Source organism: Patella vulgata, chromosome 7 (assembly GCF_932274485.2).
Source record: "Patella vulgata chromosome 7, xgPatVulg1.2, whole genome shotgun sequence".
Classification (NCBI taxonomy): Eukaryota; Metazoa; Mollusca; class Gastropoda; family Patellidae; genus Patella; species Patella vulgata.
In genome coordinates this window covers 20,082,976-20,091,076 of record NC_065885.2, presented here as the reverse complement: position 1 = coordinate 20,091,076, position 8,101 = coordinate 20,082,976, and positions in this window count along the sequence as shown.

Sequence of the window (8,101 nt, the reverse complement as noted above, 5' to 3'; positions counted from 1 at the left end):
TGAGTCTATCCTATACACATTCTCCTTCTCGGTCCATCTTTGGCCGATCGCATATAGTTACTGTTAGATCTAAAGCATAAAACGCAAAATGATTTGAGCCATGATATTCTACGATGTAGAACCATAAAACCCTATAATAAAGGGAACACTAATATGATGTACCATTTTACGATATCTAAATAACTGATATCCGATGTCTTTTCATTTCAGGGGACAAAGTAATTTATCAAAATTGGTCGCCAGGCTCAACACATGGACGCCACACAAGAAAGAAGCGTTTTTTGTTTGATTCATCTGATACTGTACCAGATTTTACGACGTCCACGAGTCTCTGCGCTTATTTCAGTATGTCAGCCGGTGGAATCTGGAAGGACGCGCCTTGTCATAGACTCGATTATAAATTAGCCTTTATTTGTCAGTTTGGTGAGTGTATAATCAAAGAGGTTTCAAGATATCAAAAGGTTAATGAATGAATTATTTAGGATTAGATTTTCAAAAGAATTTTCTGAAAGATATAGGTTAATCTCATGTATACCCGATTGTTTCACACAAAATCTGAAGGGGAAACCCGGTTAGGATATCCCTTAGTTGGCCCACACTGAGGTCCAATCTGGGATCTCCTGGTTAGTGGCTCCTACTTACCCTTCGTGGCTCCCATTTAACCTTCGTCGATCCCAAAGTAATAGCTCTACGAAAGATATTTTCAGTCTCTAAAGTCAAAGTCTCTCAGGGTCCTGACAAAAATCGTTAAAATTCCTTTACTGTTTTAATGCCTTCAATGATTAAAATATATTTATTTCAGATTTATGGCAACCGACTACTATTACTATCACTACCACTGTTAAAACTACAACACCAACTACAACCAAATCACCAACCACTACCACTGCTATGGCAACACATATATCAACAACTGGAGAAGAAGAAATAGATTACACACTGACTACCCCTGATGAGTCTTACGTCATAGATTTTTCTAATATATCACTTATATCTAATTCAAGTCAACCCGTGCCTGATAGCGACATAATCAACAACAAACATACAGGTACGAATTTTAAAGCACCCGCGTACTTCTATGAACCCCTTTGTCAGTTATTGAGGGTACACTTTCTGCCGGCCCTGTTTCATCCGGCACAACAATACATCCGGCATTAGGCACATCGCGGTTTCAATATTCTAGGATTATTCAAATCCTAACGGTGCAACTTTAATGCTGACGGCCAATGGTTCTAGGTTGGCTATCATAGTCACTCAATCTTTAACATCTTTTTTTATTTAGATCCAGATCGAGAAAAGGCAGAAGGTACAGAGAGTAAAACAGGCAAGTTATTCAACCTCTCTACACACAATGAACAGAGTAACTGTTTCCCGAGATCGAGTTTTACTAGATCTTAAATATACTTCTTGGATTCGCTTAAAATATTTCAAATCTTGTTGACTTCAAAATGCAATTGTTGTTATGTTCCTGTGAAAAGGACAAAAAAGAGACCGAGATTGGGTTTTCTTCTTGTGCATTGTTGTCTGTATATTCTATAATACAAATACTAATTTAACAAACTATACGTTTTGCATTATTATGCTGTTCTTGTAGGACTAGTAGTTGGTTTAACCTGTGGCGCGGTGTTAATAGTTATAATTGTTATCGGAGGAATTATCATCTTTCACAGGTAATTATAATAGCTTCAATTATTTTACTCCTAGAACATATTTGTTACCGGCAGAAATCATCACCATTCACAGTTAATTATACTCGGGTTCAATTTTGGCCACCAGAACATTCCTACGGCCAATCTACGATGGGTCATTTACGTTCAAAGTTTTGAGGTTTAGATCATCAATATGTCTTTAATATCAAGACATTCTGTGTTAATGGATATTAGGAAGCTCTTTACGTATATGCAGACATCTGAAAGATAGCGGGGCACACAATTGTTTAAACGGATATTAAAGTGGTTTATAGAGTTAGTTATTTGGGGACAAACTAGACATACGCCATTCTCAAATAATTGAAAGTGGTTTCTCTCATTGTTATTGTCAGACAAAGGATGCGAAAGTATTTTAACGATGTGTTTAATGTTTCAGGGTCCGAGCTAACGACAAGGTTGTTCTTGATGACGTTGTGGCATTTGATAATTCGGAATATATTACACCTACCGAAGAAATGGCGATAAACCCGGACTACTTTTCACAACAAGAACAAGATGCTATTCATATATATCAATTACCCGATGACTCAGAAAATCAATCCACAGAAAAACATAATTCTGGTTCTCAACCATAACTTTAGAACATAAAGAATTATAGGACAGCATCTTTCTTCCACACCATTGTAATATCCATTATACCGTCTTATCCATTTAATAAACTGCCATATTTTGTAAAAACAATGAAGTATATTATCATTCCAAAAATGAAGAAAACCAGACTGCTTTGGTCATTGTTCTGTAGAAGTTGTTCAGATTACATACAGTTTACGATGGGGACGTTCGGACAGACCAATGACTTTAAATCAATCACCATGCCCGCCTTCTAGATTCACAATAATTAGGTATAATAAATTTCACATTCAAGGCGACCATTCTGAAATGACCTACCGTTACAAGATAGTAACAAGAAACAATGCTGGCTCGATAACCGGGATTTTCTGCTGTGGTTTCTCCTGTACAGTTGTGCAGGACAGGCAGTATGGCAGTGGACGGAGTCCAGTCGTTCGAATGGGGGTGGGGGGGGGGGGAACGAGGCCCCGTGTACAGATATGAGAATATACTTTCATCTTATTTTTGCCAGACTTTTGATTTCATAAAAGTACCCTAACACGCGATAGATAGTGCACTCGGTTGGTTATTTCAAATGAATTTTTTTTTTTTTTTTAAATTCAAACATGAAAATGATATGATTTAATAAACTCCTATTATTTTTGTTCGGGTTTTTCAACAATTAAAACATGAAAATGGTATGATTTAATAAACTCTATAATTTATTTATTCATTTTCAATTAATCAGTCATAAATTCATACACACAAAGTTTAATAACAAACACTCTACAAATCACATAGTCTAAATATTATGATAATTTACTTGCTGTAATAATGGGGACACCGCTCAAGTCCCTTAAGTTTCACCATACAACCAGAATATTTAAATCTAGTGCATTTCATTCCAATGTTTTAACAACAGGGTCGGTGACCCTCGAAAATAATGGCTGTACTATGAATATAAAATGTGGGTATTACCCCCTGCCTGACTAAACCATTACAAATCTATGTACAACCTCAATTAGTAAACAGAGAAGAAAGGATAATTTATGACCAACTGCATCACACAAATATATACAAATATATGCATCTATTGGCATTCACAAACATATCAACTATCATATTCGTACCCATCTGTTCCCTACCCTAGTTGAGGATGATGTATGAATATGTCCACAGTCCTAAAGTGACTGTTAATGACGTCCTAGCACAGCATCACAACAAGAAAGGACCCAACTAAAAACTTAAAACTATGGATACGAGAATAAGTATATATACACACACATTTCAATTTGTACATAAAATGCAATAATAGTATTGCTGCTGCTACCATAATAAATGATCAAATAATTTGATTCTAAAATTAAAGTACCATCAAAGGATGATCAGTCAAAGTACAAGAATTATTTTACTTCCAAATCTCAAAACTCGCAAGGGTTACATCATTAATATCCATCTTAGCGAATAATACCGGTATATGATTCCTTTCATCCAGATAAATAATAGCAGCATATATAATGACTCACAGTCTCACGCTCTGCTTAATATCGGTATATAATCCTCAACACTCAGTCTAATAATACCGGTATATAATTCCTCTCATCCAGATACTTAATCCCAGTTCGCACATAGCCTCACGCACCAGTATATAATCACTGATAGTCTCACGCACTGCTTAATGCCGGTATATGATTCCTTTCATCCAGATAAATAATAGCAGCATATATAATGACTCACAGTCTCACGCTCTGCTTAATATCGGTATATAATCCTCAACACTCAGTCTAATAATACCGGTATATAATTCCTCTCATCCAGATACTTAATCCCAGTTCGCACATAGCCTCACGCACCAGTATATAATCACTGATAGTCTCACGCACTGCTTAATGCCAGTTCACTCACAGACTCACCGCACCAGTATACAATCAATAATAGTCTCACGCACTGCTTAATACCAGTTCACTCACAGCCATAATACAATCACTAACAGTCTCACTAATTAACAGTCTCACGCACTGCTTAATACCAGTTCACTCAGTCACAAGTGAGAGAGAGCGAGAAATGAGGTTTAACGTCAACTCGACGCAAACTAGGTCATTTCGGGACTAACATATTGTTCAATTTTATTTCAATAATAGCTCAAACCAAGTCTAATAATACCAGTATTGTAATAATCAACAAACGGTCCAATAATACCAGTATACAATCAATCACACCCAGTCTAATAATACACCAGCACATAATACCTCACACCCTGTCTAATAATACCTTCCATCCAGTCTAATAATATAAATCACACCCAGTCTAACAATTTATCTTGCACATTCTAATGATGCATCTATATTATCACTCACACCGAGCCTAATAATACCATCACTTAATACCGCACACCCAGTCTAATAATACCGGTATGTAATACCTCACATCCAGTCTAATAATACCGGTACATAATACCTCACATCCAGTCTGATAATAACAGTATATAATACCTCACATCCAGTCTAATAATATCGGTATAAAATACCTCACATCCAGTCTGATAATAACAGTATATAATACCTCACATCCAGTCTAATAATACCGGTATATAATACCTCACATCCAGTCTGATAATACCGGTAAATAATACCTCACATCCAGTCTAATAATACCGGTATATAATACCTCACATCCAGTCTAATAATACCGGTATATAATACCTCACATCCAGTCTAATAATACCGGTATATAATACCTCACATCCAATCTAATAATACCGGTATATAATACCTCACATCCAGTCTAATAATACCGGTATATAATACCTCACATCCAATCTAATAATACCGGTATATAATACCTCACATCCAGTCTAATAATACCGGTGTATAATACCTCACATCCAGTCTGATAAGAACAGTATATAATACCTCTCACCATGTGCCATGTGTTTCCTCTCACCAAGTCTTACCATTTTATAATATATAACCATCCTAAAAACATTCTCGAATTTAAAGATACGTTCCCGCATACAACCTGGGTGATTTGGACTAAAAAAGTTTAACTCTTGATCAAGTTTACCAACATATACATCAAGTGCTCAATCTTCGTGTGCAACCTTCGACAGAATGCGAGCAGACATTTTTGTCCTGTATGCGCTCCATTGGTGTTTTTCAGGGAATCCAGTATTTTTCTAGTAAGATTAGATATTTCTACTTTCCATATATACCAAAATTGCCATACTTTTATTGGAAATAACCACCCGATAAATATTTTTTTGGGACAGTATCTTTAACCTTTCGAAGTAAGAAGGTGGAAATAACCCTTTATTTAAATTTTCAATCCTCCATTGACAGATGTTATCTTATAATATAAATTATCTGTTTAAAATATAATCTCCCTGATTCAATTTAAAAATAATTCTACAAAAATATCATCCATAATAATCTGAAAAATCTAGATAAATTACACATATTTACATACATAAAAACCAAACCATGACCGACCATTACAACAAAAACAGTAAATATCTTAATACTTGGATGACAAATTTTATGACGAAAATTGACTAATGTTAGCTCCTCTGCCACTAATATGAGATACTGATTTTTTTTTTATGAAAATCAAATTATGATGGTAAAGTAAATATATATATTACAAAATAATATAATAATAAATTATGATACATATTAAAAAAAAAGTATGAACCAAGTAAAATTACATTTTTCTTAATTCTATTAAAGCAATATTTGAACATACAATATATGGTGATAGTTAATATAATAATAAATCACAGGCACTCATGAGATTGCTTATTGAATTTGTCAGATTCTATATGGTGCAAACCCTTTCTAATTTGTGCATAATATAACAATACGAAACAAATCTTTGGTAGACATAGTGACGAATGCCCATAGGGCACAAAAAGTCAGAGGACTGTAAATAGCCTGTTGACTGCTAATTGTGCTACAAAATGACTGTTAAAATTATGAATGACTAAATGATAAATGATAAATTCATGAACCAATGTGGAGTATTACACCATGAAAGATTGAACTTCCACCTTTGGAACAATTGTGTTGTTCAGCACTTATCCCTGCAATAATTTTCTAACATACAAATTTTATAAAAGATATTACTAGATTTGTACTCCATTGGGCCATATACAGAGTTTTGATAGCAATTAGTACTGATGTAAATTTATTAAAAATAGTTTTTCCGGTTACTAACCCCTGCATCAATGTTCTTTAAATATATTTCAATGGAGGTACCATTTGTGAACTTAGCTATTACATTTGTGAACTTAGCTATTAAACACAGTTTTCACAAGACAAATTATTTTTGATATATCTTTGCACTAAACAGCTGTCATGTAGGCCCGTCTTCATTAGCCCAGTTTAGGAGCTGAACAGTAGGACGTTAAACCCCATTTCATTTCTGTCATGTTGGACAATATTCTTTCGGAGGCATACATTTGAAATTACAAAATCAATCAAATTTATTTCAAAAGAGATAAATTCTTGTTAGGCACATATAACAAGTTGTAAACCAAGTAATAATGTCACAATGTATAGCTGCACCCAAAATAAAGGTAGTTTAACATTTTTATCACATCAAAAAAAAATATTGTATATGAAATGAGTTAAAGAGAGCTATTCATTTGATACCATAAATAGGTGGCAGTGAGGCAATCAAATATAGATTTTTTCAAATTTCTCTGATCTTACATCTATAAAATACACTCTAAATTCTGATTTGTAAAATCAAATTTCAGTGCCATTAAACCCTGTGATAATGTTAAGTTACACAAATTTATGTACATTTAGAAATCTTTATACAATGTAATTTAAATCCTCATAAAATATAACAATATAAATCTACTTAGATATACATCAATAAAGTCAATAATCAACACAACAGCTTTGTTTTAAAGCCACTGGGTTCAAACAACTTCTCACAAAATATCTTAAGTCAAAACGAATTTAGGTCTTGATCAATAACCATTTTTTCGACTCCCATGGGCAACATTTCGTTTCAATCTTAAAATTTACCAAATGAAACAAACAACCAACCAAGTATTATTAACACATGACACAATTATATGGAATACAATTTACTCGAAAAATTTATTTCTGGCGACTTTTCCACGAGGGTTCTCTCGCTTTATCAAGCAAGTATTATTAATTTTTCTAAACTTCAAATTGGTTTGACCATACTAATAATCTACTATGAGTAAATCAGACCACGGAAATATGAATTACTACTATGTATGTGTAATGGTAGGTTCATACACCTATGTGGAGATTATTATAATATTCTAAGAAGGTTTTTTGTTTGTTTGCTCCATACAAGAAACTGGCCAAGCACTACTAACTCTTTATTTCAATATTTCTCGTCTTATTATTTAACTTGTTATACATCTCCCGGGCTTTATCCCAAAATACCAAACTTAATACAGTATGGGGACCTAATCTAAAATATGATGCTCCCCATCCCTTATAAAATCCCCACAGTCCTTCTTTCTTAAATATCTTAACAAAACGCTATTAATAAACTATCTTTCTTAAACATCTGAAATTATAAAGTATTTAGATACAGAGAATATAAAATGTATTCTGATATTGGATACGTTATTCCTGTTTAAATGCGAATATGTTCTTACGTATTTAAACACATACATTAAGAAACCATTGGAAGATAGTATAGTCTCTTCGATTGGACCAACTAAATTAGAATAAAACTATTATAGTAGACTAGGACAATTCGACCAATTATTCTTCGAATTCAGACTATCATTTTTTATTAAAGTCGATCTGAGCGGCAGTTCGTATGGATTGGAACCTGGGACATTCTAGTCTAGT